Here is a 25350-nt window from a genome sequence, read left to right on the forward strand (position 1 = left end):
GCCCCAGGCATGGGCAAAAGCACAGAGCACAAAACAATGGGACAAGTACCGTGATTCCCATTTTACAGATAAAGAAATGAAGTCTCAGAGAGTTTGAACACAAGATCAGTATGGGCCAGTAGAGTTGCTATCTCCATTGGGTACCGGGAACTTTCAGATAGAAGAAAATGCTTAAATCTGTAATATAAATATATTTATCTTTAAACAAAACAGCCAGAAAGTATCATTTTCACCATGTTTTGGTGGAGGAAGAGGCCATGAGGGCAAAGATGCCGTGGGCCTGCAGATATTGTAAGGCAGCGAGGGACAGAGACTGGAATTAAACGTCAAGTTGAAATCACCCTGCAGCTTGGGCAGCACCTGTGAGCTCCTCAGCTAATGTAGGCACTTAGGCCTCTCCTCAGGCTCGCTGAATCAGAATCTGTGTCTTAATGAGAGCCCCCACCCCCACCCCGCCCTGAAGTGATTCATATGCACACTTGTCTAAATCCTTTACCAATATTTTACACTAACTCTGCATCCTCAATTAAGCCACAGCATCCTTTATCTGCCCCAGAATCTGAGGCCATGCTGGGTAACAAATGACAAGCTTTTCCCTCTAACTGGTGCAGGTATGCGCCTCTCTTCTGGTAAGGGAGGTTGGCTGTAAAAGGCATGAAGAGATACGCTCCTAAATAAAAATATGGTTTTGATAAAAATAAGTTTGGTTAAATTGTGAATATGCTGTTACCCTTGACTTGAGTTCTGTGACATAATGAGGAAGTTTTGTGTTGGCAGGGGTCGCACCTACAGAAGTGAATGGCCAATGACAGATGCATGGGGTTGGGTGGGAATTTTCAGTCTCAAGTCCCCCTTAGTTTTTCATCATTACAAAGCTCCCTAGCAACCCCCAATTAAGATGGCTTTGATCAAGCTGCCTGCTGGCTCCCAGCTCTGGGGAATGGGTTGAATCTCCTCCCAAAAGGTTTCTTGGTCCATGCCCCTGACACCTGCTGGCTATACAATGACTTTTATGGGAGTTTACAAAAAACTATGTCAGTCAAGAAGGGGCTCTTTGAGGCCTTTTAGGGAGAAGCTAAAGATACGAGAGAGAAAGGGTGAAAGAAAGAGGAGAGAGAATGAGAGGGAAATTGATGGGAGAGATTGCGAAAGGAAAGCCTGGAGGGAAGATGACCTTATAACTGAAAGGCAAAAGCTAACGGTAGCAGATAACCCACCTGCTGTCAAATACCTTGAAAGTAAAAAAGTAAGGGGAGAGTTTAATTCTTTCTAATGAATGTCAAATATATGAATTAAAGGTGTATGTCTGTGTGTGTTAGCTGCGTGTGTCTTTCAAAGCACTTGTGATTATCTGAATTTATCCTGTTTATTTTTTATTTTTTACTCTGGATTTCCCTTGCTAGAAAATAACCTTTATAGAAAGAGGGCTCTGTTCTGATCTCTGTTGTAAGGCCATCAGTCAGACAAGCATCTGGCACTTAATACATGCTCAGTAAAAATTAGTTAAATGAATACATTAAAATGAGGGACGGGGGAATGAGCCTGTAGGACACCCTTTAATCCAATCCACAGGTCAGGACCCCACAGATGGGAACTTAAGGAATCTGAATGGGCCTGGAATTTCTCATTCTAGCTCACTTTCTTGATGCACTGAATGGCGTGGGGCAGCCGCTACCCAGCCCACCCTGCCCATGGCCTCAGTTGCACACGTGTGGAACAGGGGCGATGAGGCTGACTTGGCTTTTCCCACAGGGTTTTTGGACAAACCAGAGACAAACAAGATCATGAATGTGAGCGTGATCTGCAAGGCACCACAATTCCTCGAGGAAAACGATTAATAACAGAATATGGGTGACACCTTGCTCATGCCCCTGAACACTATTTCAAAACCAAGAATCATGCACAAGCCACTATCACTGCATTTCATCTTAAAGGTCAGCAAAAGGAAGCTTGCCGAGAAAAAGGCATTTGTAAAATAAAGGAAAAACAAGACATGAAGAACATTTGCCATTCAGACTCTTAGAAATGGATGTTATGCAATTTCTTATTTCTTTGTTTTTGTTTTTCTCCCACTTATTCCTCCATTTTCTCCTTTCCACCCCACCCCTCCTACCATACCTCTATTTTTTTTTTTTTGGTTATATGCAATCATCAATTTTATTTGAAAACATGTCTACACTGCATTGAACACTGACATAGTTGTGGCCGAGAAATCCATAGTCCTGTCCACCAGGCAATGGGTCCAGTGTGGACCTAGGATGGATTATCATTTTTCTCAGTGAGGGGAGAAAAGGAAAGGACAGGAAAGAAGAAATGGGTATTATTTCTAACTCCTGTTTTAGAATTTGAATGATGAATCTGAGAATTCAAGTCTTCTCTCAATTGAACATGCAACCTGGGCTGGTGGACCAGCAGGATTTGGGTTGCTCAAGGACACATCATTTAAAATAATATCCACACATTATTAAAAAAAACCCAAAAAACTGTACTTCCTGACAGATAATTTACTTTTCCTATTTTATGAACTCTTACAGGTTTTGAGGACATCAGAATTGTACAACCACAATCATGACAGTTTATCTGCTCAGTATGAAAACTTTTTGTTTAGGAAAAAAGCATTCAATTGATCTTCAGGAAGAGATGAGGCAAGCTGGATTGTGCCAAATTGGAGCTGTGGGCTCCTTTTTAGAACTTTTCAATATGATTCCACAGAAATATGTGAGATGACATAAAGACTGAGAAAATCTCCCACTTACTGTTTTTCTCCCACTTGTTCCTACAATGACACCTTTTTTGTTGTTTGTTTGGGGTCCAATGAGAAGCTGTCACATGACTCTGGATTTCTCTGAATATTACTCTAAGAATTCCCTTCCTTGGATTCCAAATACCTCAAATTCCTTTTCAACTTTTCCATTGTTGGAACTGTGTGGTCAAGGTAAAACTTAAGGAGGAGAAACTTGTACAGCCCCAAAGGCACAATCTTCGTAGTAGCTCATCTTTCAGTGCCAGACTAATGTGATGCTTTCTAACAATCCAGGGGGTCAGCACTGTTACCTCGTGCTGCAGTGAAGAAGCTGGGGTGCCGAGACCGTGAGCATACACCTAACAGAGGCAGAACTTAAGAAAGGAGCCCAACCCACCAGCCCCACACCACAGTGGCCTGCTTTAGTTTAAAATGCCCAAGCTTTTATGCTGTCGTCTTGCAAAGTCTGGTTTTGAAAATGATTAAGACCTCAATTCCCAGCTGCTACTGGGTTTGTGAAGGTTTACTCTTAGGTTTGAAGCTCCAGGCAAACAATATCCCCTCATTTTGTTTGATTTTTTTTTCTTTTTCTCCTTGATTTTATTCTTCATAGATTTAAATGTTACCCAAGGGGCCAGCTTCCCCTCTTATTCTCCACCACCTTCTTTTCCATTTACTCAGATTAGTTTCCACCTCACTGCCGTGGGGAGGCTGGTGGGGGGAGGCAGTGTTTGGGTGCATAACCTCACTGCACCCCACCCCCACATCCCCCACATAAGAACTTGGCTCTTTTTCCAGCCCCATGGAGTCTCCCTCTTTTTAAAACCTCTTCAGTGGCTCCAGCATTCTGATGTCTCTCTTCTCTTCTAAATTTTACTGGCCTTGAGGTCAGGACCACATTCTTATGAATTTGCATTGTGTGTGTGTGTATGTGTAATTTGAGGCTCTATTTAAAATTAAAAGCACTGTATGAACTTTGTATATAAGAAATAAAGAGTACACGATACAGAAACTAATAAAGTAAAAAAAAAAAATTATCCTGACTGTCTTGCAACACCCAGCTCCTTGCAAATCTGAACTCAAAGCAATCACTGTTTATGTTTTCCTGTGCATCTTTCCAGAACATGTTCAGGCGTTTACAAAAAATGATTTCCATCTACCTGCCTATCTATGTGTATACCCATCCACTCATCCCCTTTTTAACTCCTCAGATCACCAGCACATTTCTATGTTCATTTAACAAAAAAGCTAGAAATTGGTCCATAACAGTACATATGGATCTGCCTTATTATTATTATCACTGTAATATACGTAATATTTAACCATGTGGCTACACCATAATTTATTTGACTCATCCCCTATTAATAAGTGATTTTATTTTGCTCTATTTTACTTTGTTAAAGCCATCTTCTTTTGCCCTTTGTCATTTATTTCTGTTTTCAACTCTGCTTCATGAAGGCAGAGGCTGTATTTAATAATAGTAACAGCTGCAGTTTATTGTTCCACGCACTGGGCACTGAGCACCGGTTCATTGAAACATCACAGCATCATACGAGACAGACACTGTCATTACCCCATTGTACAGAAGAGTACAATGCACAGAAGAGAATTATTGGGGAAAGAATGCATCCAAGGTCATACAGACGCTAAGCGGATTCGAACCCATGAAGTGTGACTCACAGCCTGGCTCTAACCCATCGGTCCTCCTCCTCCGTAGCTGCTGTGTGGGATCCACCCTCATCACTTCCTCAGCGCTTGCGAGCGCTTCTTCACGCTCTGAGGAAGAGTGTGGAGTGGAGTATAAAGTCCAGAGGGAGCCCTCCAGGGCATAAATCCTGGCTCTGCCTGTTCTAGCTGGGAAGCCTTAGCAAGTTACCCGACTGCTCTGGGCCTCAGTTTCTCCCTCTGTTAAATAGAGACAGTGGTAGTACGTACCACCCAGGGTTGTTGTGAGGATTTGGTGACATAACCTGGCCCAAAAGAGACACATAGTAAATTTCACAAATTACGTACTAGATCCCAGAGTACAGACTCGATTAAAATTTACAAAAAAGCTGGGGTGGAAACTTTTCTTTTCTCCTGTATTTCTTCCTCATCTATCCACAGAACAGCCTGCCTTTAGTGGACAGTAGATAAAAACTGTTGATGGACTTAACATTCTTCTGAGAAAATTTTTGAATATATTTTTTTAAAAGCCAGGGTTCAGAGACAGCAGGCATTTTTTAAATAAAAGAGATGAAGAAAGATTTGACAAATTGAAGAGGAAACCAAAAAGAAAAAAAATTCTCAAAAGGCTTTTATTAATTGATTGCATGTAGCAAATACTTGGAATTGAGCTGGGAGAAACATTTAAATCCCACCCTTGTCCTTTTGTGACTTTACTTTGTCACAAAAATGAATGAAAATTGATACAGTATAGAATTTAAAGTAGAGAAATGTTTCTATAAAATTCTTCATCTCTAAAGTTACCCTCTTATTTTTGGCAAAGCAATATAGATAGTAAAACAATACACCTGGCTAGACAAACTGAGATATGCCTAAAATAACCAATTCTTCTAGAAAGTTCCAGTGATTTTTAAGCCTTCATATTTTGGTGGTCCTTTTTGTCCCCCTTTATTTATCCATATAAGGTAGAATTACTTTTTAATCTAACTAGAAATTTCTTCCTTAGATTGCAGTTTTCATGTGAAGGAAAACCCTTTCCATATTAATGATCTGTATCATTTGAAGTAACAATACCTTTCTCCCTTTGTTAAAAAAATCACATAATAATAATGATAATGATAAAAAAAGTAGAGATTTTCCCTCTATATCAAAATCTGTCAGAAAACAAATGAAGGAAACATATATTTTGATGCTATGCTTTACCCTGAGAAAAATCAACAAAATTATTCTATTATATATAGAACATATAGCTCAGAATCAATTAATTTAAAGCAATAATTTGTACAAACACCTTCACAAAAATTTTAAAGGGTATTAAACACCCTGTTTTATAAACATAACACTTAATTTAGGAAAAAAAAACATTTAGAAGGTAATGCATTTAGGATAAGTGCACAACACATGAAAATAATAAATGAAATTTTCCCAGTTTAGAAAATGAATGTAATTAATTAACATTTAAATTACATTTTTAATTGCAATCATGCCCTCCCAGGGGACTCATAAGGGACCATAATTGCAATTAAAAGCATGTGGATTAGATAATAAAACAATGCACACTGTCTGAAATGTGCGATTTAAAATGGAAAACAGACATTGTTATCGGCACATCTAACTTAATTGTAGCCATAAAGCAAATGTGCTGTACAAAATAAAATTCACATACGGGAACATTTAATTCTGGAGTCTCTTAAAGGGGACATGCTTGAGAGCACATTTTATGACAGGTTCTGTTGGAAACAGCCCTTTAAGGCTTTCGGATCCAGGGCTGGTGCCTTAATGTTTTTGCATTAATAAAAGCAAAGCTGAATGTTCCTATTAAAACACACAGATACATTTAAGTAAGAGATGAAGCTCAATGTCTAAATTTAAGCTGCAGAGCATAATTCTACCAGCTGGACAGACTGTACGTCCATGCAATTTTGAAACTATGTTGTTTTTTTTCTTAAACTTTTATTATTATTATTATTGTCTTCCCTTTCTTTTGAGAAAATTCTCATGAAAGGTGTAGAGATTTGAGCCTGGAGAAAGAAAAGCCAGAGAAATGTGCGCTTGGCATGGCTATAGTTGGGCCAAGGTCCTGCCCCGACATCCTGATGCAACCATCCAGCTCCTTGAGGAAGCCAAACCAATGGTTTTTGATTATAGAAAGGTCTCCTGTGTTAGTAGCATTAATCTTGCCATATTTCATTAGAACCCTCTTTTTTAACACCACATATGTCAGTGGTCTCAACCAGGGGTACATCTGGCAATGCTTAGAGACATTTCTGATTGTCACAATTTGGGGGAGGCATCGATGGGTACAGGGCAGGGAACAGGGCAGGGTTGAGGGCCTGCAGTGCCCAGGACAGTCCCCACAACAAAGGACCATCAGGCCCAAAATGTCAGTAATGGGAAGGTTGAAAAATCCTGTCTACATAAAGAAAGCGAGAGAGAAAGGAAAGAGAGCGGAAATAGCAACCTTGTAAAGAAGGAAAACACATTCTTTCCTCCCGCTATTTGAGTGCAAGTCCTGAGCAGATCCACTGGACTGACCATGTTTTGTCTCCATTGAAAGATCAAGAAGTGCTGCCAAACTCTTTTAATAAAGAGTGCTCCAATTTTGGCATATGTCTGCTGGGAAATGTGAAATCTTATCCTAAGAGGAGATGGTCAAAAATCTTTACGAATTGCATTATAGTAGATACAGGCTGCAGTCTTCTGCCTTTTGGCCTAGATGTCAATTTCATTTGCTTATTTATGAGAAATAGTGACTTTGTTGATAGTATGAATGCTAGCATGAAATTAGAAGTGGCATAGCTCTAGAATGGCAATGTAATAGACAGACAAAGGTCTAAATGTTGGGGTTGGATGGACCTACATTCAAAACCTGGCTTAGAAATTACTAGGTAAGCAACTCCATGCAAGCCACTTTTCCTCTCTGATCCCCAGTTTTCTCATCTGTTTTGCAAACTGTAGTTACAGCATTTTTACAATCCATGATAAAAATGCTATATATATAAGCATATATGGTAAGATATATATATATATATCATGCATGCATGTACATACACATATTCATTAAGTATATGTACATGTGTACATAATGTATATATAAAATACAATGTATTTGAAACTATGTGTATAATTACAGCGTACAATTTCTATATAATAAATATGTATCTATAAGCACACATTTATACATGTGTTTGTATGGTGGTACATGAAAGTTATAAATTTATATGCAAGTTTCTATGAAAATAGGAAGCTATTCTCAAGACTTCAATTATTGGCAATGTGGAGAACTGAAATAAACTGATTTCTGTTAAAAAAAAAAAAAGAGGGGGCATTTTAAGTTTATACTTATCCACAAGTGCAGCTCACTGTATTCCAAAAGCTCATTCATTCAACAGACTTTTTGAAGGAACTACTATGTGATCGCACTAGCCTTGAGAAAGGTGAGTTGGAAGATAAAACATTTTACCATGGTAGATGGTAAGACATTTGGACTTCATCTTGAGACAATGGGTAACCATTGGTTGGTTTAGGCAAGGGATTAAAACCAACGAATGTGCATTTCATAAGAAATTAATTGGAAATGTGGAGCACTGGGTCAAAGAGACTGGGTAGCTTAGAGAAGGGTAGCAGTGGTTTTGATATAGAGAAACAGGTAACAGAAACAATTAGTGCTTATAGAGCGCACCAGAAAGAGGTGAAATCAGCTAACATAAGAAACAGTGTTTGTTTTGAAGAAAACACAGAAGACACAAACTCTCAATTTCTAACTCAAATGGAAGGCAACAGATGTGAAAATAAGCCCCTTATTCCAATGAGTCCTAGATGCCTGTCCATTCCCCTTACCTGGGACAAGTGAAAATTACAGGTCCTTAAAGGCCATTGAGCTCTAAAATCAGAATGGATGTGTGGGGGGTGGGGAATCTTTGTGATTCCTTGGTAGGCTGGTTTGGAGAAGACTGTGCTATAATAAATACTGTTTATTTATAATTCAGACCATAGAACAACAGAGAAGATTTTGACCACTATTCAATATGCAAAAGAGCTACCCTTAGGGATCGTTGTAGAACCAATGCTATGTGTCTGACAAGTCCTATTTCCTTTTCCTCTTCCTATAGAAAGACTACATTTCTCAGTTTCTTTAATGGTTCATGTGGGGCCATGAAACCTGGATTCTGAGCAATGAGATGTGGTGGAGATGATGTACACAGCTTAGAGGCTTCTTAAGGTGATTTTGGAACCTATGATTCGCCAATGGAATAGCTATCCAGTAAAGAAAGTCACACCTCTGAGTCACCACTTAGAAGAGGCCAGCACCAGACTTTGTGTAAAAGAGAAATAAAGTTTCACTGTCATAAACAGCTGAGATTTGGGGGGTTATTTGTTACAGCAGCTAGTAATAATATCCTAACTAATACAAGTTTAAGGTTAAACAAAGGCATCTTTGAAAGTATATCATGAAACACATATAAATTCAATCAGTTTGCTCACAGTGAGTTTTCTTGGAAAGTCTTTGACTAGACATAGATGTTAACTTTAGCTTTAGGGTCAATGTATTTGACCATTTTAATTCTTTTCAGGTTAAGCCACGAATGGATTGCATTCTCAGTAAACCAGTCTATTAGAATAACCCTCAGATTTTGCCCCCCAGGGGTCATGTGATGGTTAGAAGCTGGTGTCAACTTGGCCATGTGATGATGCCCAGTTGTCTGGTCAGGCACGCACTGGCCTGACCCTTGCTACAAGGACACTTCATGGCTGGTATATTAAATCATGTCAGTTGATTGCATCTGTGGCTGACTACAGATCTGCAATCAACTAAGGTTCCCTCCCACAAGGAGATAATCCAATCAGTTGAAGGCTTTTAAAGAAGAAGAGATTCTCTTTCACTGCTTCTTCAGCCAGTGAGCCTCTCCTGTGGGGTTCATCCAAACCCTTCACCAGCTTCACAGCCTGCCCTATGGTTTTTGGACTCTTCCATTCCCACAGTTGCGTGAGATACCTCTATGAATCTCCTGTTTACAGGTCTCTCCGGTTGGTTCTGTTTTTCTACAGAATCTTGACTAACACAGGCCATTTGGCAATGTGTGGAGACATTCTGGCTGTCACAACTTGGGTGGGGCAGGGGGATGTCTGTTACTGACATTTGGTAGCAGAGGCCAAAGATGCTGCTGAGCATCCTATAACACACAGGACAGCCCCCCACAGCAAAGAGTCGTCCAGCCCACAATGTCAATAGTGCCAAGGTTGAGCAACCTGGACCAGTGTAATCCAACTCAATCCAAAGTATGTTAGCTCTTGGGGACTAAGGTTTACTTGCCTTATGTACATGATTACAAACCTATGATGTCCAAAATGACAGTGACCAACTGGTACCAGAAAGGATGTATAGTCAAACAAATGAAACTGCCGACTTCTGGCAAGATGATTGTTCTGCCCACTCTCTGTAACAGTGGGGCAATTGGTTTGTCAGAAGGATAAACAGAAATGTTCCAGGGATCTTTTGTCACCTGGGCATGAAGAAATGTTCAGCTTTGCCTTTTTCATTCCAAAGTTGGTGTTGCTGTCAGGAGACTTGGAAAAAGTCACACTTGTATCTGTCATTACTTTACACTACTGTATTCATCCCTTTGGGAGGTGTAACACCCCATCGAGTGAAAGCACACCTCTCTGCTACCTTCTCACCGCTTGCTCCTCTCACTCAAACATACTTGCTTTCCACAGAGAACAATTGTAGGTTGCAATGATTACAGGATTTTTCATTTAACTGCCATTCAATTAATGTGATCTGGAAAACACCGAAAAAGTCCCCTTATGAAGAAGAAAAAAAAGTAAACAACCCATAATCCCCTAGCATTCTCCACCATGACATAAAGTCTGATCTTTTATCTAGGAAGTGGTACAGCTTCGAGGGCTTAGAAACATAGATTTGGAGCCTGCTTTCCCCACTTCTTCCCTGTGTGGTTTTTAGGCAAGTTCTTAAACACATCTGAATGCCAGTTCCGTCCCTTGTATGGAGAAAATAATGTCCACTTCATGTGGCTATTGATGGGGTCAGAAGAGAAAATGTATATGAAGTGTTCATTCAGTGCCTGGTCACAGTGAGCACGAAATATATATTTATATACATTTATTTATTTACTGATGTAATAAAAACTCACAATCATATGTGCCTCGCCATTGCTCACCTCTCTGTCTACATCTCCCTACTTCTTTCTTTACTAATTGTGCTCCAGCCACCATCTTTCTGTTCCAGAAAGAATGAAACCAACTCATTCTCACCCCAGAACCTTTGCATTTGCAGTTCTCTCTGCTTGGAGTATTCTCCTTGCAGATCTTTGCATGGCTGACTCCTTAATACTCTGGGCTCAGCTGCAGTGTCAGTTTCCTCTGGGTATTATATACCAAGTTGTTCCCATTATCGGTCATTCAGTGTCACATTATTGGTTTGATTTTGTTTCTAACATTTATCACACCGGAAATGATCTTATCCACATATTCATCTACTTGCGTATTGTCTCAATCCCACAGTAGACTGTAAGCTCCATGCTGGCAGGGCATTTTCTTATTCGGTAGACACATGTATCACGCTAGCACAGTGATTGGCATGCAGGTGGTTTTCAATGAACATTAGTTGAACAAAGGGAACTACAATGCATTTGCTTGTTTACAGAATTTGTTGAGACTATCCAACACCTCTTGAGTAAATATAAGAAATCTTTTAATAACAAAACCATGGACAAAGACCTTTCACATGGATTCTAAGCTCTCAGCAATATCTTCACAGGCTTGGAGGCTTCTGTTTTTTTATTACCCCCATTTTGAACAAAGCCTCACCTTATATCATTTCTGATTAATAATTGCAGACAGAACAAGACCTCAGGTTTGGGAATGGGACAACACTAAAGTCATGCCACCATCCAAAATGAGAATGTTCGTAAAGAACCTTAAATTTCCAGGCCAGGGAACAGAATGAGAGGAGTACAGTGTTGGCCAATGAGACAAAGTCTCAGCAGCTGTGTGCCCAGGCAAGTGTTTGCAAGCACACTTGAGAGTGAAAATGCATGTGAACACATGTGGGTGGTCAAAGGTGGCTTTGAGGACTACCTAATTAAGTTTCAAGTTGAACCATCCAGACAACTCCACTCTGCCACTATTTCACTCCCCTGTGAAATGAATTTGAGATACAAACTACTTCTTAACTAGGCAGTCTCAACCCTTGCGGATCCCATTAGTTGCCCAATTGGGTAAGATAAGATTTTAATTGCATGCCAGAAGCTTTATTCTTTGTGCCCCAGGTGAAACAGTTAACCGCATTAGTATGCCATTAACACACTAGAAGTTGGTCAGCAATGAGAAGTGGAATAACTGCTTTTGGAGAGAACTGAGGTGTATGTTAGTTTCTAGCACCCCCATCTCCTATATGTTAGTTTCTAGCACCCCCATCTCCTATATGTTAGCTTCTAGCACCCCAATCTTCTATCACTACCACCTGAGAATCAGTAGCTACCCAAGGGAGAAAAACCCACAGCCTCCTGGTGCCATGTAGAATAGTGGTTAAGGATAAGGGGTGAAGGCAGACAGATGTGATTTAAATATGGGCTCTGTCATACATTGCTATGTCTAACTACCTCAGTTTCCTCATCTATTAAATAAGAAAAAAATAATGGCACCTTCCTTTTGGGATATTATGAGGATTGAATGAGTATGAAATGATACAGATAAAGCATTGGGCTAAAAATCTGACTTCTTTTAGGCACACCATGAATGTTAACAATTATTACTTTTATCCATTCATTCATTCATTTATCTGTCCATCCATCTATCCATCCATCGTCCCTTCACACATCCATCAGGCTCTGTAATAAGAGGTGTGGTTTTGGAGATCACTAGGTAGGGATATGAGGAGAAACAGGGATTAAATAGAAGGAATTATTACATAGCCATCAGTCAAAGGCCCTGGCATCCCAAACATCAATGAGGCTAGGGCCTCTTAGGTTTGTCATCCTGTGCCAAGCTATATATTCTTATTTTGCTGAGGGCTATATGGAGATAATATTACTATGCTTTAAATATCAGTCACACAGTAAATTTTGTTTCAGGGATGAGAAGGGAATGGGCAACATTAATGGGCAGGTGAAAACTTTAGTGTTTCAAACTTAAACTTCTTTCTTTGAATAGAAGTGGTAGTTCTTCAGTTAACACATCAGAACAATGCTATCCAATATGATAGTCACTAGCCCATGTGGCTATTTAAATTTAACTAAAATATAAAATAAAATAAAGTGCTCACTGTCTTAGTCATACATTTTAAGTGCTCAATCATCATCACAGAAAGTTCTATTGGACCATTCTGCTTCAGGATAACATTTAGCTGTTCATCTCAGTATTTCAATCCCTACGTATGCTTCATTTTCCAGAAAAAGAAAAGATGATGGAAGAGATTTCTTCCATTTAAGATCTGTAAAACAATCAAAGCTTTGCCTCTAAAATCATCAGTGATTAAATAAAAGGCAAAGATGAGATGAATAGGACGTTTTCATATGTTTCTGGAGGTAGTGTATTGATTTATCACTACTGAGGAGCAATTGTATAAGAATCTAGAGGAAGACAAACATTCTCATTCTTTGACCCATAATCCAAGATTGAAGCCAATCCTGATCTATTTTCAGGTAATAACTAAAAATACAAAAGACGCTCTAATGCAAAAAGATGTCCATGGCATTGCTGTTTAAAATAACAACAAAAAAAGGAACAAAGTAAATAACAAAGTCCAACAAAAAGTGACGAAATAAACAATGGTGTATATCCTTGATGTGACAAAAATATGATTACTACCAAGAGAATGTAACAATGTGGGAAAATACATTTAATTCAATGAGTAAAGAATTAAAAACTGTAGTAGTTATTTAGTGTTATGTAGATAATTCCCCCCAAATTTAGCATCAACAACAAACATTTATTATTTCATAGTCATGTGGTTCAGGAATCTAGAAGTCCTTAGCTGGGCCAAAAGAGCGGGGGGAAACAGACAGACAGAAGACAGAATGGATCTATCTGCACAGTAGCTCTCTGTTTTAGTTTCCTAGGCTGCTCAAGCAGATACCGTGAAATGCGTTGGCTTTAACAATGGAAATTTATTAGCTTACAATCTCACAGTTTTGAGGCAGAGAAAAATGTCCAAATCAAGCCATCAAGTCAATGCTGTCTTACCAAAGACTGGCTGCTAGTGATTTCTGGCTCCTTTGCCACCTGGCAAGGCACATGGTGGCATCTGCTTGTCTCTCCCTTCTCTTCCGGGTTTCATTGCTTTTAGCTTCTTGCTTCTGTGGCTTTCTCTCCCTCTCTGCATTCATTCCATTTAGACCCATCCTGAATGAGGTGAGTCACACCTTAACTGAAACAGCTTCATCAAAAGATCCTTTCAGTGTATCCCACACCCTCAGGAATGGATTAGTTTTAAGAACATGCTTTTCTGGGGTACATACAGTTTCAAACCAACACACTATCTCTTAGTGGAAGGATTATGGGGTAATGTAATCTCCTTTTTATTGCTTTCCAATAATGAATACTTTTAAAATTTAAGCTGGGAAGCACTCAATAAATGTTATTTAATTGAAAAAAAAACCTGCTAAGAATAAACAGGTGTTATAATCATAACAGATGAAGGTCATTTTAAATCCCCTTTCAACTCTGAAATCAAGTACTTCATTTTCTTTGTAATTTTTTTTTTTAAAAAGGAAGCAATCAGCTGAGATCCCTGCAGTTAATAGTTAGAATGCCACATCTCCCCGCACCTCCACCAGCTCTCCCACTCCCACTCCAGCCAGATTTCCAGAGAGCCCTGTATTTTCATGTCTGCAAGAGCGAGGAAGTCAGGATTGATGGCCTTGCAGTCCAGTCCCAGCTGACACTGGAAACTGAGGGTAACTCATGCTCAGCACTTGACGTAATTTTTTGACGACTGAAACCTGACTCCATCCACCGATCCCCCCGTGGCTGATCTCATCTCTTTACCATCAGAGACACTGAAGCAGAGTTACCAGGAAAGATAAAAAAGAGGAGGCAAATGGGCACTATCCCAACACAGAAAAGAATAAGCTTGTCTTTGATCCCTCATCCAAAGCACAGTCCTGATGCTCACAAATGGGATGGCTGAACCCAAAACATTGCTGCAGCCTGTCCTCCCCCAGACCTCCAGCCAAATTCTTCTCTACAACTTTATTCTTTTTTCTTTCAGTTATGACTTTGAGGCAAATCTCTTTTGTTTATAAATTAGAGCAGATGCGAATAATGCAATTGGCAAAAAAAGCTCTTGAAAAGATGTTTAAAAAAATAAGCATAAACAACAGCAGTAAAAAAAAAAAAAAAAAAGAGCAGTTATAGAGTGCTTTGAGCCAGGTTTTCAAGGCAGATGGCACAGGTTGAGGTTCGGCACTGCCACGTATTTGCCAAATGAGTCTGGACAAGACACTCTCCCTCCTTAAGTCAGATTGGTTGGAGCAGCTGGGGGAGGCATTCCAGAGGACGTGATGTTTGAGCTGAGAGCTGAAGAGTGTGAAGAGAAGAGGGAAGGCCATCCAGAAGGAGGGGCTAGCATATGCAAAGGTCCAGTGGTCCAGGAGGAGCATGTGCGGGAGGAGCCTGGAAGGATAGGTGTTTCTGACCGTATAGGGCACAGAAGCCCGTATTGAAGAGTCACTCTCTGTCATAAAAAAGAAGTAACATTGACAGAGTTTGAGCAAGATATGGTGCCTTCTTAGGAGGTGAGCTTTCACCTTCTGTATAGGTCTAGGAATCAGCAATGAATCCTTTGTGGCCATGTTAAGCTAGGTCTAGTCATTGCTGGAAATGTCCCATCTTGCAATATATCTGGGCTCTGTACCCCATAACCCTCCCTGTCTTCAAATTTAGGTACTCACAGCATTGCTGGGGCCAAAAAAAGTGTATCTAAGTGCAATATTAAGACAGACACTTTTACTTTACCCTTTATAGATTACCCACGTTACAAATGCCATCTCTGGAAACACTTTAATTGTACTTGCCATGTGTCTTCTTTAAATTCCCCCTCTTAATCCAATTATTCCTTACAATTGTAAGAAATTGAAAAGCCAGGCCTAAATTGCCACTAATCTAAAAGCACATCAGAAAAGCAAGGAAAAAGTTAATAAATGCAGCTGGGCTAGAAGTTGAGGAACAGGAAGAAAGAATTAAACCATTTAAAAAAATATTACAATTTGAGTCCTTAGAGTTCTTTGATTGCAAGCAACAGCAACCAACACTGGTTTTCAGTGAGAAAAAAAAAGAGGTCACGGAAAGCTTTTCTGATGAGATAGCGTTTGATTCCAGAACTGAATAATGAGAAAGAACCAGCCAAACCAATGTGAAGGAAAGGATATTTTAGATAGAGGGACAGCAAGTGGAAAGGCCATGGAGAGGGCGGAGGAAAGGTGAGCTGTAGGATGGAGAGAAGATCAGTGGGGTGGGATGTGAAGGCTGCAAGGAAATGGAGTGAACAGAGCCTGGTCAAATACAGCCCAGTAGCCCAAAGCAAGGAGTTTTTATTTCATTTTCTACAGTAGGAAACCATTATTGAATTTTATACAGATGAGTGATAGTATTTGAAATATATTTGAGAAAGATCATACTTTAATAGGCAATTATTGTACATTGGGTACTGTACTCCCCCCTTGGATCATCTCTTCTAGTCCTCAACACAACTCAATGAGTAGGGGCAGTTATTCTCATTTCCTACATAAATAAACGATGCAAGTGTTCTGTGAAAAAGCAGTTTTTCACTCAAAAAAAGTACATGGAATTGAATGGAGCCAGTATTTCACTCTGTTTTCAAAACGGACTTACGCCAGTTTCACAGAGCACTAGGTGAATGCTCTGAAAAATGCTGTTTTCCACTCAAAAAAGTGCAGCGTGTGTCCTCAGATCTCCCACGATGTTTCCTTATGAGTGCCATGCCCTTTCCTACCTGGTGCTTTTACAGGCATAATTTTACAGTTATTTAACTAATGACTATCTGTATTGCTATAGAGTGATTTCTATTTTGGAGGGAGCATGTCAGGCATTGCTCGGCATGGGATCTGTTGATGCTAGCATAGGGACTGGATTATTATGGCGTAGACATTCAATAAATATTTGTTAAATGAATGGTAAAATGTACGAAGGAGGGAATGAATGACTATACTGCACTGCCTGAAAGAGTAAGGCCACAATAATCCATATGTTGAACAATGGACAAATTATTGACTTTGATCATTTAAGTGCTTTAGTTTCTTAACTCTTGATGTCTTTAATCATTCATCCGAGAGGCATCTATTTCTCTTCAGCTGATCTTGTTGCTGCTGTCATGGGATGAGAGTAGATGTGTGTGTTCCATGAACCATAATTGACCTTTGTTTGCTTTGATATATATATATATTTTTTCTATCTAGAATGGGATTGGCTAACTTTCTCTGTAAAGGGCCAGTATATAAATATTTCGTGTTTTCTGGGCCTTATGTTTCCTGTCACAATTACTCAGGTTTGCCATTGTGATGCAAAAGCAGCCACAAACAATACATCAACAAATGAGCAGGGCTGTGTGCCAATAAAACTTTATTTACAAAACAGGCATGGGGCTGAAATTGGCCCATAGGCTGTACTTTGCTGACCCCTGTTACAAAGGATAGAGGAGGGAGGCTGTTGAAAATGGTCAGAACTAAGCAGAGTCGTGAAGAGAAGAGGCTGTCCACTTAAAGGAGCTAGGTCTCAATAACCTTGCTTCGTTATTCATTCTAATTATTTTTTATGTTTATTTTGTACCTATAGACAAGCATACTGACTTATTCCTTATGGTTGTGATAAATAGCTTCTTTTAAAAGTAAAGAAAAGAAGAGAGAAGGTTTATACAGTTTGAAGAAAGACTACACTGGCTCCTGTGTGGAGGGTGGGCGGGAAAGGCTGGTGTCAGGGTGACCATGGGAGCTGCTGCAAGAAACCCAGAGGTACGGGCAGCCTGGAGCAGAGGGTGGCTGGGACAGTGGCGGGCAGTAGCTTGTCCCTTCAGTGACAGGTGAGCACCTTGAGGGTTGGAGACCTTGTCATACCTGCAGATTCCCCTGGCCCAGCACACGGACGGGTGTAGACGTTTCCTGGGAATGGAAACAGGAGCAGCTTTCTGGGGACTTCTAGAATGCCTGCATTTAAAATTCTTGCTGATCCTGATGTCCTCCTTAGTGTCCTGCTCTCTCATCACACAATCCAACCGTTCTTCACAGTCTCCATTACTGCCAGCCAAATCCAAGCCACCACCATCCCTCACCTGAAATACTGCCACAGCCCCAAACCAGTCTGCCTGCCTCTACCCTCACTTTCACTGCAGTCAGTTTACTGCTGCTCAGTCATTCTTTACTGTGTAAGTCAGATGCTGCTGCTCTCCTACCCCACACCTTCTAGCAACATTTATCTAATATCTTAGAATTAATTTCAGTCTTTAACAAGACCCATAGGCTCCACAGATCTGACCTCTAGTGACCTTGTCTACACTTGCTCTTCTTCACTTTGCTCCAGCCACAACCAGCCTCCTTGCTGTATCTTAGGCACCCAAACCCCCAGTGACCTCAGGGCCTTTGCCCTTGCTATTACCTCTACCTGGAATACTCTTCCCTTGAATACCCACACAGCTCACTCCCTTGCTTCATTTAGGTCTTTGTTCATCTACCACCTCCTCAATGAGATTGCTGACTGCCCTATTCAAAACAGCTGCAATTTGCAATCCCCCACCCAAGTTACTCAGTTTATCTGTTTCCTCTTCATCACAGTGTCCACTACCAGGCATTAGATTATGCATTTGTTTGTTTATGTCATGCCTCTCCTCATAAGCATATAAACTCTGTGAAGGCTGGGACCATTTTTTTTTTCCTTCACTGCTATAAACCAAAGGCCTGGTAGGCCTGGAGGTGCTTAATATATGTGGGTTGAGTAAATAAATGAATTTAGAGCACCTGGGAAGCATCTATTCCTCTTTTTCACTAAAAGCAGAAGCAAATCTGACTCATTATCAAAGATAGAATAAATATGTTGACATGTGTCATTATATATAATACTAGCTTCACTCTGTATAAACCAATCAACCTTTAACGGGTGCTTCTTATAGCACAGGTAGAATTTTCATGATAAGGATAATTTCTTTAAAAATACCAACTTGTACTGAGGGGTGGGGCAGGCTTGTTTGACAGAGCCTTAGTGAAATGATTCTACAGAGAGTTCTAGAAAACTACAAAAGAAAGTAATTCTTTTCAAACCCACTAGAGACATCAATAAAAAGTGGAATCCTTAAACACAATCAGTTTTATACACCCACAGGATTTAAGTTAAAAAAAAAACCCTGCTCCTAGAATTACTGAATTTTGAGCATAAATTGGGAAATGAGCTTCTTTGCGCATAGTACAAAAGGGTGGGATTCTAGCTGTACTGGAAATTGAGTGCAGACAGGTTTGGGGAAGAATCTAAAAGAGAGCCTCCCAGTATGGCATTCTGAAATAAAGGTCACACCTTAGGAAGAGGCCTTGAGCAACTGTAAACACTGCAGACACACAACTTGCTTGGGATGCTAGGAATCGCAGGTGCTTAGATGGTATCGAGCAACTGCAAGGTCTAATGTTCCTCTGCTTGATAAAGGCCTTTGCACCTTCTTGCTCAACTTCTCTTAGGCATATAGATGTTGGAAGATGCTATTTGTCCCTGGAGGGAGAGCAGACACTTGCTTAGCTCATTTCAACAGCCCGTATCTTTTTTTTACCCTTCTAAGGACATGATATTTTATAATCTGACCACTGTTAGAATATGACCTATGGGGGAATGAATTTTGCAATATACATTCAAGAAAAAAATACATGAATTCAACACAGGGTGGAAACCACTGATTTGCTCTTTCACCCTGAAATATAGGACAAACTTCATGATTCTTTTTTTTCCTGGGTAACACGAACTTCAGTCATTTTCTGAACCGTGGGATTTTCCATGCATCTATGAAACCTGGGTTTTAGTCTTGACATTTGCTTGGGAAAATCATTGAACTTGTTTGAATCATAGCCTTTTCATCAATTAAAGGAGGGTATTAAGCTTGGCTCACTTGTTTCACAAGGTTATTATGAGGCTTAAGTGAAAGGATGTCCACAAAAGTGTTTGGCCTCTAGAAGCTATAGTTCAAATGCAAAGGGTTAGGTTTCTAGGGAGTGTATTGCACACTGAAGTGCCTGCACGTGATAAAGAGGGAAACACACTGGCTTGTCATTTTCCCATGCAGACACCATTGTTTTGCCCCTGTAAAGTGCAGGGATAGTCTTCTCTTCCACAAAGATGTTTAATTCCATTTTGCTGAAAACACATGGCCTTCTGGAACTAGCTTTTTCTTGCTTATTATTGATACAGATGTGGGTAGATGGAAACATTTCTATCATGAAAGTAAAAGGATAGGGAAAATTTTAAAATACAGCAAAGGATACCAGGGCCTGGCCCAAAGGAGACAATAGTGGGTGGTGAGGATGGAGGCAAGCAGAGGCTCACCCACAGACTCAGCTGCTGCTCAGCGGTAGCCTTTGATCCCATGAGCAAATTGACCCCTGAGACCTTGTTTCTTGATTTTTTATTTTTTTGCATGCACTGGGAATCAAACCCCGGTCTCCATCATGACAGGTGAGAACTCTGCCTGCTGAGCTACCGTGGCCTGCCCTTTTGATTTTTGAACAGAAGCTCGGCATTAAGTACTATGTATAACTGGGTATGGTATTTGATTAAAACTTAATTAACTTTAAAAAAATTTTGTGGATATTATATATACTAAGTACACAAGTCTAGAATCAATAGTGTCTTATGAGCTCCAAGTTTGTGACCTAGTCAGTCTGATTTAATGTTTTCTCATTAATCAAATAAGGGATCATGTCTTAATTGTCTTTCGGGACCAACAGAGCATATAGCTGGGCATTCTAAATATACCTGCTAACCTATTTCATGAAAGGAAATTTGCAAACTTCCCAGAGTATGGGAATTACAAACGCCCTTTGTAATATCTCCTGAGTCCAGGTTCTGACTTAGTGAGTCATTTTCAGAGTGAGGGGTTCCCAAGAAGGAACAATATTTTGAATACAGTTTTCCCTCACCTGTCAATCATTTGTACTGGGTGCCTCCCCTTTGCTTTGCACATCTATTCTATGCCCTTCTGTCCCTAGCCTGTACCCTGGGAGGCTGAACCGGATACAGTACCTCAACAGAACCCCATGGTCTCAGGCTTTCAATGTGGTTTGGCCAAAGGGGTTGAGTGGATACAAGAGAAACAGGATATAGATGTTTCCTGACTCCTTTCGGCCAGATTGTCATGAGTAATTCATCACTCTACCAAAGGTCACAGCTCTTACTGGGCAGTCTTCTTCATTCAGCTACTATCATCAGGCTCTAGAAACTTCTCCCTCCTTGCATCTCTTCAGTAAAGAATCCCCTCTGTCACTAAAACTAGGGTACTGCAATATTCTCTGTCAGTTTCTTAAAAATCTTTTCATCAAACTTTTAAAAAACTCTTCTCCATTACTCACTTAGAGGGTGTCACACGTTCCCTTCCAGGTCACAAACTGATATAAAGCTTCATTCACATCATTAATTACCCAAAGGGCCATCTTGAATGGGATGGTCAGGGCCCATTTCCAAACCGGCACCATAGGTGAATGCAGCAGGCAGCTACCCTGTAAACACTTAGTAAATACTTGCCAGAGAGAGAGATTAATCTTTATTTAGTCCCTGAAAAAACTAAAAAAAAAAAAAAAAGAAAGAAAAAAAAGAATCAATATATGCAAATCATCTGAATCTAACACACACTAAATTTTTTTTTTCAACTTGCATCCAGGTGGTAGAATTTTTTTTACATAGAAGATACTGTTTAGATGTTATCATTTCGTGGGGGAAGAGGGATGTATGAACTAAATGAATCTCAGTAATGATAATGATGATAAATATAAGCAAAGGATGTTTGTGGAAATCTTTTTATTTGCCAGTTTCTGCATATGCGTTTCACATATATGAACATTCTGAGGTTGCTATGCTCCTATACCATTTTACAAATGAGAAAATTGGGGATTAGAGATGCTAAATGACTTATTCAACATCACACATGCATCAAGTGACTACACCAGGACTCAACCCCAAATCTCATATTTACCAGGTTTCATAGTTACCTATAGATTTCAGTGCATTCAAATTTGAAGAAAAGGGTGGTCAGTGAGGGCTGGAGTAGTCCTGAAATAAAATTATTGATTAACCTCATCATTTAATGTAGAAATTGATATTTTAATCAAGAAATCGTTAGACCACACTCTGGAACCCTCAAATGGGCACCATTTGGAGTCGATGGTGGTTATGAATGGAAGATGGCAGTTCTGACATGCAAATGATAGGAAGGGAAGCTGGTGGGCCTAATTTTATAATCTATCTTTATTTTACTACTAAAACAGAAGTTTTATTCATAGGCTAAGCACTGATTTCTACTGAATCACACATAGGAACGATGCCTTAAAGAACAACTTATTTATGCAGTTTTGGTCACTTAGGTCATTTTCCCTTCCTAACAGAACTGGGAAATACTTAATACCTTTAGATTTGGTCTGATAAGGCTCATACAAGAACCGCACTTACAGCTAAGGGGCAGGCCCTGGACCCTAACTGCTGTGGTTGATTGACTGTAAATTGGCCCCTCTTCTCCATCCCTATCTATATACATGCCCTTTGCTATATGGCTTTGAAGCTCTTTCCAGCAAGCGTGGCATTTACTTATCCACCCCTTGAGTCTGAGCAAGGCTTTTGACTTACTTTTTCCAACAGAATGCAATAGAGGTGATCATATTGCTATTCTGAGTCTAGGCCACAAGAGATCATGCATGTTTGTGTTCTCGGAGCCCTGCCACCAACATGGGAACAAGCCCAGGCTAACCTGCTGGAGAATGAGAGGCACCTGGAGAGTGCTTAGTCATTTCATCTCAGGCCATGCAAGATCAGCCAGCTCTTAGTGAGTCAAGCCTAAATTGCTGACCTGGAGAGTCATAAACTAAATAAATAATTGCTCTTTTAAGCTAATAAGTTCTGGAATGATTTTTTTTTTTTAATGCTGCAATAGCTAGGCTCCAGCTATGCAAATTGGATGCTGTCTCCGAAAACAAAAGACTGAAGACATCTGTAGGATATTTGGTCCAGTGGTGGTGCTTTAAACAGGCTAGTATGTGGTTGCTGCTGTGTATAAGGATCTGCCATGACATTAGCCCATTTCCAGACTTGCTTCTCTAGCCTTCTCATCTGTTCTGTGAGATACTGATAAGTCCTCAATGAATTTTCTTTTTACTTAAATTCCTAAGAGTCAGTTTCTCTTGCTTTGAATCAAAGCGCCCTAACAGTCCACCATAGAATTTGATTTGACTTGCTGCCTATCATAACATGCCAACCCCCAACCAGAATCATACCAGCCAATCCTAAAGAACACCAGGGGCAATATATAAGCTTTCACAAGGGTTCCAGGCACTAGAGTAACTTGCTAGAAACCTACAACCCCCAGATGGGTCCCTGGTCCAGATAAGTCCTGAAACCTCGCCCAGCCTCTCCAGAACATCACATAGTTCCATCCCCCTACCCCATATTAGTGACAGACCCTTCCAATATCAAAAATTTAGAATTGCCAGAGCCCAAACAACCCCAAAGAGAAGTATGGAAAGCTCAAAGGTGATGGTGGAATTATGCCTAGAAGATAGAACTTAAATGAATATGAATGCTGAATCATTAAATTGATATCTCTTCTAGTCTCCAGTATTTTAGAGCACCTAGAAGTAAAGACCTAAAATTATGAAAGTGTAACCCATGTCAAAGTCTGAAATATGTTCTACAACTAATTGTGGTGTTATGCTTGGAAATGTATAGCTTTTTTGTATATATGTCATTGTTCACAAAAAGAGAAGGAAAAGAAGGTCGATTGTGATGATAAAAAAGTATTTAAGCCCTCTAGCCTCCTATATTCTGGTACAGCTAGAAGAAAAAATCTGAGAGGATCATATGGTATCCCATAACAAACTCTGGGATCTGTCCTGTAACCACATTTTGAAGGGTGCTTTGAAAACTATTGCTTTTTTATTTTTTTTGCTTTGTATAAATGTTATACTATACAATAAAAAAAGAAAAAAAACAGAATTTGATTTGAATTTCCAAGACCAAGACCAAGCAGGAGAGGGAGAAGGTGCAACATGTGACTGAGGAGATGCTTGGGCACAGCACTGCCGAGGCCATTGGCTGCATTGCTAGGCCCCAGGACTGATTTGGCTCTTACATCTCTGACAGAATCCCAGACTGGGGACTGTCAATGTTTGCCTCAGAACGCAGAGCTATGGAGTGTGTCAAGACTTATGACCACGCGGATATTCTTCCCTTTCTTGTCAACTTTCCAAAAAGTCAAGTGAATTATTTGGGATTTTGTAAGGCTGCACAATGTTTTCTGATTATGTGTTGGGGAACCTCATTCAAAAAAGCTATTCTGTACAAAATGCAGTTAAAATGATCTATTCTGGGCCTTTGCACATGCTGTTCTCCTTATCTGGAACATCCCTACCCACCATTCCCAATTCATCAACTTCTATGTGTTCTTCTCTCAGCATCAGGATCACCTTTTCTGGACAGACTTTCCTCCCCGCCCATGGCTGGATTAGGCCATTCTTTTCTGAGTCCTCACAGCTGCTAGTAGCATCACATCATATCACAAATGCCATTTCACCATTATTACGCTATGTTGTAAACACCTGTCTCCTCAAATAGCTCTCTCTCTGTGCTATGAGTTTCTTGAGAGTCAGGGCTGGCGCTTTTTAACCATCTCACCCCTCATTCCAAATAATATGACAAAAATGAAAGTCACACCAGACAGATATCTTGGATTCATATCATCAACTGTACCACAGATTAGCAGAGTGGTCTCAGCCAAGTGATTTATTAAACCTTTCTAGGCATCAGTGGGCCATGGGCCATATCCAACTCAGAGACTTGCCTTGTTTGGTCTGCATAGAGTTAATAAATGATAGTTTAACTTCCAACATTTAGATATTGTGAGATTGCACATAAATGTCTGGACATCTCATCTCTCTCCAAAGAGCAGAAGATGTGGCAGCCCCTGGGACTTTTTTCTGCACAGCAACAATCAGCTGGAGCTGAGTAGCACTGGACTTTTCTAGAGGGACATGGACTCCCCAGGCTACCCAGAGCCCACCGGTTCACCTGGCTCATCGCACTGAGCAGAATCCAAGATGCTGTCAATACTAAGCTGGGGTGCTGTCAAGAAAGAACAAAACACCTGCCAATCAAACCATGGCACACAAAAGACCCAAAGATGCTTCCTGATTTGGAAGATGTTAAAAAGTGAAAAAGTAAGCATTTAGAAATCTTAAAACATGGCACTTGTGTGGCCACAGCAGAAATTTCAGTTTATCAACCTGGGACCAAATCATTTTTCAGATCATTTTCAACCTCTCTGTCTTCTAATTCCATTTTTAACAGAAGATAGTTTGTGTATATATGTCCAACCTTCTTATATTGTGTTGTATGTTACAAAATCACCAATTTCAAAATGTTTTCCTTATATATATATATTAAAGTAAGAAAGAATCACCAACTATATCTATGTGCATTAATTATGACAAATACAGAAGCTATAAAAACCTAAGAAAATGTAGTTATTTGAATAGCTATAAGGTTACAGGAATAGTCACATCAGTTCAGAGTCCCTTATCTACAACTTCAAAAATCCTAAAAGATCTAAAAACCCCAATTTTTTTTCTATAATTCATTTGCAGAAAAATCCGATCTGAACTTTTTTGAGACTCTTTAAAGCTTTCATCAGTAATACTCATCCCAGAGAAATTTGTTTGTTTAAATACAGGTTG

The 25350-nt window shown here is 39.9% G+C and overlaps 1 protein-coding gene and 1 long non-coding RNA gene across 5 annotated transcripts in view; one reads left to right on the top strand and one right to left on the bottom strand.

Annotated features, from left to right (window-relative positions):
• LOC143644554 (uncharacterized) overlaps positions 1–8755 on the top strand; it is a 28702-nt gene extending 19947 nt beyond the window's left edge. For both annotated transcript variants that reach the window (XR_013156752.1, XR_013156751.1), the window contains one exon: positions 8521–8755. This is a non-coding gene — a long non-coding RNA (uncharacterized LOC143644554). The remainder of the gene's footprint in view (positions 1–8520) is intronic.
• TSHZ2 (teashirt zinc finger homeobox 2) overlaps positions 1–25350 on the bottom strand; it is a 458954-nt gene that overhangs the window by 272851 nt on the left and 160753 nt on the right. The gene's annotated exons all lie outside the window — the stretch shown is intronic.

Source organism: Tamandua tetradactyla, chromosome 1 (assembly GCF_023851605.1).
Source record: "Tamandua tetradactyla isolate mTamTet1 chromosome 1, mTamTet1.pri, whole genome shotgun sequence".
Taxonomy (NCBI): domain Eukaryota; kingdom Metazoa; phylum Chordata; class Mammalia; order Pilosa; family Myrmecophagidae; genus Tamandua; species Tamandua tetradactyla.